The sequence below is a fragment of the Solanum pennellii genome, chromosome 5, assembly GCF_001406875.1.
Source record: "Solanum pennellii chromosome 5, SPENNV200".
Lineage (NCBI taxonomy): Eukaryota > Viridiplantae > Streptophyta > Magnoliopsida > Solanales > Solanaceae > Solanum > Solanum pennellii.
The window spans coordinates 73,180,706-73,187,334 of record NC_028641.1 but is presented as its reverse complement, the minus strand read 5'-3'; the positions used below and the strand labels follow the sequence as shown (position 1 = coordinate 73,187,334).

The 6,629-nt window shown below is 41.1% G+C and overlaps 1 pseudogene; it reads left to right on the top strand.

Moving 5' to 3' along the window:
- Window positions 1-673: 673 nt before the first annotated feature.
- Window positions 674-6,629, top strand: part of LOC107019754 — a 12,365-nt pseudogene continuing 6,409 nt past the window's right edge.

Genomic DNA, 6,629 nt, shown 5'->3' with positions numbered 1-6,629 from the left:
CTAAAGTAAGTTAGAAGTGGTAGATCATGAGGTGTTGCAACACATTCTATTCAATGGAGAACATATCAACAACAACATATGCAATGTAGTCAGTCTCACAAGTGGAGTTTGAAGAGGGTAGTATGTACGGAAACCTTACCTCTACCTCATAGAGATAGATAGGTTATTTCTGATAAACCCTCGACGTAAGTAAAACATAAATAGCAATGTGTTGCAAGAAATCATTTTTTATTAAATTACTCTTTATCATTATTGACATGCACAAGAACAGTGCCTGCACACAATGATCATAAATAACATGTTAAATCGAGTCCTTTCTTCAACTGATCGAGTTGTGAAATATGTACAGTGCATGCACACAATGAGCAAAAGAGTTGATTTTCCAATCACCTGTAAGACACAATGTAACAAACGCTAAAATGGATGTAGTGACTTTCTCAACTCACAACAAACAACAGTCAGAACACACTAATAAGTTTTGATTCATAAGAAAATGAGCAATTACAAAATGAAAAACATGAACAATAACGGTAACTATAAAGAAGAATGGATGAGGGAACTAAGAGAGAATTGGGGATTGTCTTTGCCTAAGAATAATCATAATTAGCATCAAACCTATTTTGCTCCCAAAAGACTCTATTTATCCATCCGGATTCCACACATAACCACTTAATCTGGTATTGGGGTTGTTAGTGTAGTTGGAAGGATAGAACAATGTAACTATATTTTGATTAGAAATCACATTATTATAAAATGACGTGAAAACTTGTTGATTTTGGGTGACATAGGATATGTTTGGTGATGTTATACCTGAACGGTATAGTGGGTTATTGGATTCTGCCTATAATATTTTTTATATCATACGTATATATTAGTTTTTGAGTGGAGTTGGCAATTAAGAACGGGAATGCAGCTGAGCCAAGTAAAGACTGAGAGATTTTTATTGGGGCAGGTCTTGCAGGGTTGGCGGCTGCAAAACAACTGATGTTATTTGTGATTGAGGTTACTGTTTTGGAGGGATTAAAGCGTGGAGGTGGAAGGGTGTATAGAAAAGAGATGGAAGGAGGGAATAAGGTGGACGCTGCTGATTTATGAGGGACTGTTTTGACAGGTACACTAGGGAATCCACTTGGTCTATTGGGTCGACAATTGTCGTATACACTTCATACGGTGAGAGATCAATGTCTACTCTATTGTGCTGATGTAACGACCTGTTTAGTCGTTTTGAGCAGCAGATTTTATTTCTGGAAAAACTTTGTGAGTCGACGGAACCCACGACGGACCGTCATGGGCACGACGGGCCGTCGAGGGTGTCTCGTTCCAAAAGACTTAGACTTCTGAAATTTGGGTACTGAAATCGACTCTCTGAACTTGGCGACGGACCTGCAGGACGAACCGTCGTGGGCACGACGGACCGTCGCAGAGCCTTTCGTGGAATTGAGTCTCTGAACTCTGTGACGGAGCAGCAGGACGGACCGTCGCAGGCGCGACGGGCCGTCACAGGCTGCATAATCCCAGGATGGGTCGGATTTCTGTTAAGTAATTTAAGGGGCGTTTTGGACTATTCCTCCTTAATTTATAAAGTTAGTGGGTTAATGTTAATAAGTCTAATTACTTGGGGGTTAAAAGAGGTAACCTTGAGTTAATTAGTGGGATATTATTGCCATCTTTATACTTAATTATATGTTAATTAGGGTAAAAGAAAGAGGGTTTGAATAAGAAAAGAAAAAGAACAGAAAAAGAGAACGAGTAGAGAGAGAGAGAAACGAACGAAGAGGACAACAAGAATTTGGGGGAATTTGCTTGCTTGATCACGAATCTTCGGTGGAGGTAGGTTATGGTTTATGCTATTCGTAGTAAACTCTTAATAGCGAATGATATGTATTGGGTAGTATTGTAAACCCTTCTATATGCTTAATTGTGTGCATGCATGATGTGATTTTGTATATAATTGTGATAAAATAAGCATGATGAAGCTATTGAATCCCAAATCTTGAAAAACCCTAATCTACTTTGTTAATGAGATTGATGATGCCTTGGTATAAAAGAAGGCTTGATGAACTAAAGTAATGGGGTTGATGATGCCTTGGTATAAAAGAAGGATTGATGAATTAATAGAATGAAATTAGGGGAGCGGGTGTCACGAACCGACACGTAGAATTAGGGGACCGGGTGTCACGAACCGACACGTAGAATTAGGGGATCGGGTGTCACGAACCGACACGTAGAATTAGGGGATCGGGTGTCACGAACCGACACGTAGAATTAGGGGATCGGGTGTCACGAACCGACACGTAGAATTAGGGGATCGGGTGTCACGAACCGACACGTAGATTTAGGGGACCGGGTGTCACGAACCGACACGTAGAATTAGGGGACCGGGTGTCACGAACCGACACGTAGAATTAGGGGATCGGGTGTCACGAACCGACACGTAGAATTAGGGGGACCGGGTGTCACGAACCGACACGTAGAATTAGGGGATCGGGTGTCACGAACCGACACGTAGAATTAGGGGATCGGGTGTCACGAACCGACACGTAGAATTAGGGGATCGGAGTGTCACGTACCGACACATAGTAGTAGGGGAGCGGAGTGTCACGTACCGACACAAGAGGAATAAAGATAATGAATCTTGAAAGATGTTAATATACTCAATCTAATGAACCTAATTCCCAAATGAGTATGGTATTGAGGCTTGAGTCCTCATGTGTGAACTTGGCGGTGCTTATTAATGATTATAGAACTTGTTGTTGCTACACGTTGAGTATTGTAGTTGATTTATGATATTATCTGATATATACTGTTTTCTATTTTGAGTTGGCCGATGATATCTACTCAGTACCCGTGTTTTGTACTGACCCCTACTTGTATTTGTTTTCTTTGTTATTTGTGGAGTGCAGCAAACATACCGTCGTCTTCAACTCAACCGCAACTCTAGCCAGTCTTCATTACACCGGATTTCAGGGTGAGCTAATGCTTCTAGCTTGGACTGGATCTTCTTCCTCATGTCTTGATGCCTTGAAGTTCCGGCATGGACTAGCTTTTGTTTATTTTAGCTTCTTAGAATACTCTTAGTTTAGTAATTTGATCATAGATGTTCTTGTGGTGATGACTTCCAGATTTTGGGGAATAATAGATGTTGAATTTTAGAAGTTATTGAATTGTCTTTTTATTAATGAGTTTAAGTCTTCCGCATTACTTTCTGTTGATATTAAATTGAAATGTTAATGTTTAGATTGGTTGGTTCGCTCACATAGAAGGGTAAGTGTGGGTGCCAGTCGCGGCCCGGTTTTGGGTCGTGACAGCTGACGGAAAGCCCATAGACGAGTATTTGGATTAAAAAAAGGCGGAGGATGATTACAATGAACTTTTGAAAAAGGCAAGCAAAGTCAGTACAGAATTATCTCAAGGTTTTTTCTCTTGGAGAGAAATTGGAAACTTTGCGAAAGGATTTTGGTGTTGCGATGGATGTTGAGGAGATGAGTTTGTTTAACTAGCATCTCGCAAATTTGGGCTATGCAAATGCAGTTTTATTTCACAGTTTTCCTTAGCATTTTTGGACCAAGATGATCCCACATATTTCCTGTAACAACCCATTTAGTCGGTTTAAGTAGTAGAATTATTTCTGATAAATATTTACTGGGTCGACGGACGATGCGACGGACCGTCACACGCTGCGTAACCCCACACGATGTCAGACTTCCACTAAAGTTATTAATGGGTATTTCTTTTGAACTATTATAATTATGAAATTAATTAGTGGAGTAGCATTTGAGTTAGTGGGGGTTAAAGGAGATAATTTTATAACAAATAGTGGGTTACTTTTACTATTTTTATAATTAGTCTTATATATTATAATTAAGGGATAATTAATCTCAAGGGGAAAGGAAGAAACTCACCTGCAGAGAAGCAACATTAAAACTTGGTATCTTCAAATTGAAAAGGTTCTTAGGCAATAAGGAAGGCAAAGGCATTGGAGAGGTAGCTTGCTTGATTTCGGTTCTTCGGTGGAGGTAGGTTATGGTTTATTTCTATGTGATTGATAAACTCTAAATAGCGATTAATATGTATTGGGTGGTATTGTAAAGTCTCCTATTACTTGATTGTGTGGTTGTATGTTATGATTGTTTGGTTTGCCTAAAATTATGAGACTATTGAATTTTAATCTTGAATCCTCTCTATTGAAGTGATGTCTTGAATGAAGAAGGCTTGATGGAAATAATATATCAATGATTTGAAAACAGTGTTAATAAAGGATAAATTAACGGTATTTTTGGATCGGAGTGTCACGTTCCGACACGGTATTTTTGGATCGGAGTGTCACGTTCCGACACGGTATTTTTAAATGAAAGGAATCTTGAATTATATTAATTTACTCAAACTCAAAGAACCTATTTTCCAAATGAGTATGGTGTGGAGGCATGAGTCCTCAAAGGTGTGCTTGATGTTGTGATTGATGGTGTACCTATTATGGTGTTGTTGTCAATGGTTTATGTATTTGATGCTTGCCATCTGTTAAGTATTGGGGTTGACTGTATATTATTATTCGGTATATATTGTTTTCTATTTTGAGTTGGCCGATGATACCTACTCAGTACGTGTTCCTTGTACTGACCCCTACTTGTATTTTCTTCTTTGTTATTTTGTGGAGTGCAGCAAGTGTGCCATCGACTTCGACTCGCCCTCAGTTCTAGCCAGTCTTCAGCACATCAGAGTTCGGGGTGAGCTATTATTCCTAGCTCGTGCTGGATTCTCTTCTTCACATCTTGATGTCTTTGAATTTCGGACATGGACCATCTTCTTACTTATTTTGGTTTCTTAAATACTCTTAGACTTTGTAATTTGAGGATAGATGTTCTTGATGTGATGACTTCCAGATTTTGGGGATGATAAGTGTAACTTTAGAAGCTTATTTACTTAGTTACCTTAAATCAGATTTTGAGTCTTCCGCATTATTTTTTTGTTAATTACAGTTGAACTATTGGTAAATGTTGGGGTTTAGATTTGTTGGTTCGCTCACCTAGTAGGTTAAGGGTGGGTGCCACTCACGAGTTCGTTTTGGGTCGTGACAAACTTGGCATCAGAGCGTTAGGTTCGTTGGTCTCATCACACAAGAACAAGTCTAGTATAGTCTTGAGGAACGGTATGGGGACGCCTTTACTTTTCTTCGAGAGGCTATAGGACTTTAGGAAAATTCCACTCTTTCTTTCTCTCGTGCTATTACTTGGATCCAATTGGTATTCAGGTGATACAAATTGGTATCTGACATTCTCACTCTATTTCGCAGATGGTTAGAACTAGAGCAACAAGTGTGCCAACACCAACACCGGCAAGACAGGGTGCTTCTGAGCCAATCATTGGAGCTGTAACTCGAGGAGGAGCAGTGGCGAGAGGCCGTGGTAGGGGTCGCAGGAGGACGCCCACTAGAGGTAGAGGACAAACACCTGGTCCAGCTAGGAATAGAGTAGTGACTCCTCCGCCGGCTGATGAGGTAGTAAGAGAGGGTGAGGAAGGGGAAAATGAGCAGGTTCAAGATGAGGAATTACCACCCCAGCCTACCCCAGAGATGATTAATCAGGTTCTTGCTTATCTTAGCGGGTTATGTGATCAAAGCCAAACACCTCCAATGTTTTCTGCACCAGCACCTCAGGTTCCGGGAGTACAACATGCAGCTGCTGTGGCTCCCCGCATGGAGGCATCATTGGAAGTAGTCACATTTCCTCGATTGACTACAGGGTCTATAATGACAGGTGATCAACATGAACTTTTCATTAAGTTCTTAAAGTTGAAACCTCCAGTCTTCAAGGGTGCTGAATCTGAAGATGCCTATGATTTTCTGGTTGATTGTCATGAGCTGCTACATAAGATGGACATAGTAGAACGATTTGGTGTTGAGTTTGTGACCTATCAGTTTCAGGGGGATGCCAAAATTTGGTGGCGGTCGTATGTTGAGTGTCAATCAGCACAGGAACCACCCAAGACTTGGGCATCATTTTCTAGCCTGTTTATGGAGAAGTATATACCCTGGACTATGAGGGATAGAAGGAGAGATGAGTTCCTGAGCCTAGAGCAAGGAAGGATGTCCGTTGCTGCTTATGAGGCCAAATTTTGTGCACTATCCAGGTATGCCACTCAGCTTTGCTTCAGTCCACAAGAGCGGATTCGCCGCTTTGTGAAAGGATTAAGGTCAGATTTGCAGATCCAGCCTTACAGGTAGCTGCTGCAGCAAAATCCTTTCAGGAAGTGGTTGATTTTGTGATAGAGGTAGAGGGGGTGAAGCCAGATGACTTCACCATGGTGTCGACATTTAAGAAGTTCCGTAAGGGAGGTGAGTTTAGTGGTTCTTACTCCAGAGGGCAGAGTTCAGGAGGTTACCCAGCCCGTCCTATTCAGTCTTCACTGCAGGCTTTAGCTGGGGGTCCATCGCAGACCAGTCAGCATTTTTCTGAGTTTGGAGGTTATCCCCAGACTTCGTCATTCTCACAGAGACCTATGCTTGACTCCACAAATTGTTATGGATGTGGAGGGACTGGAAATATTAGGAGATATTGTCCACAACAGAGTTACAGACCCCCAATAGTTAGAGGTAGAGGTGGTCATGGTAGAGGCCGCCATTCTGGAGGACG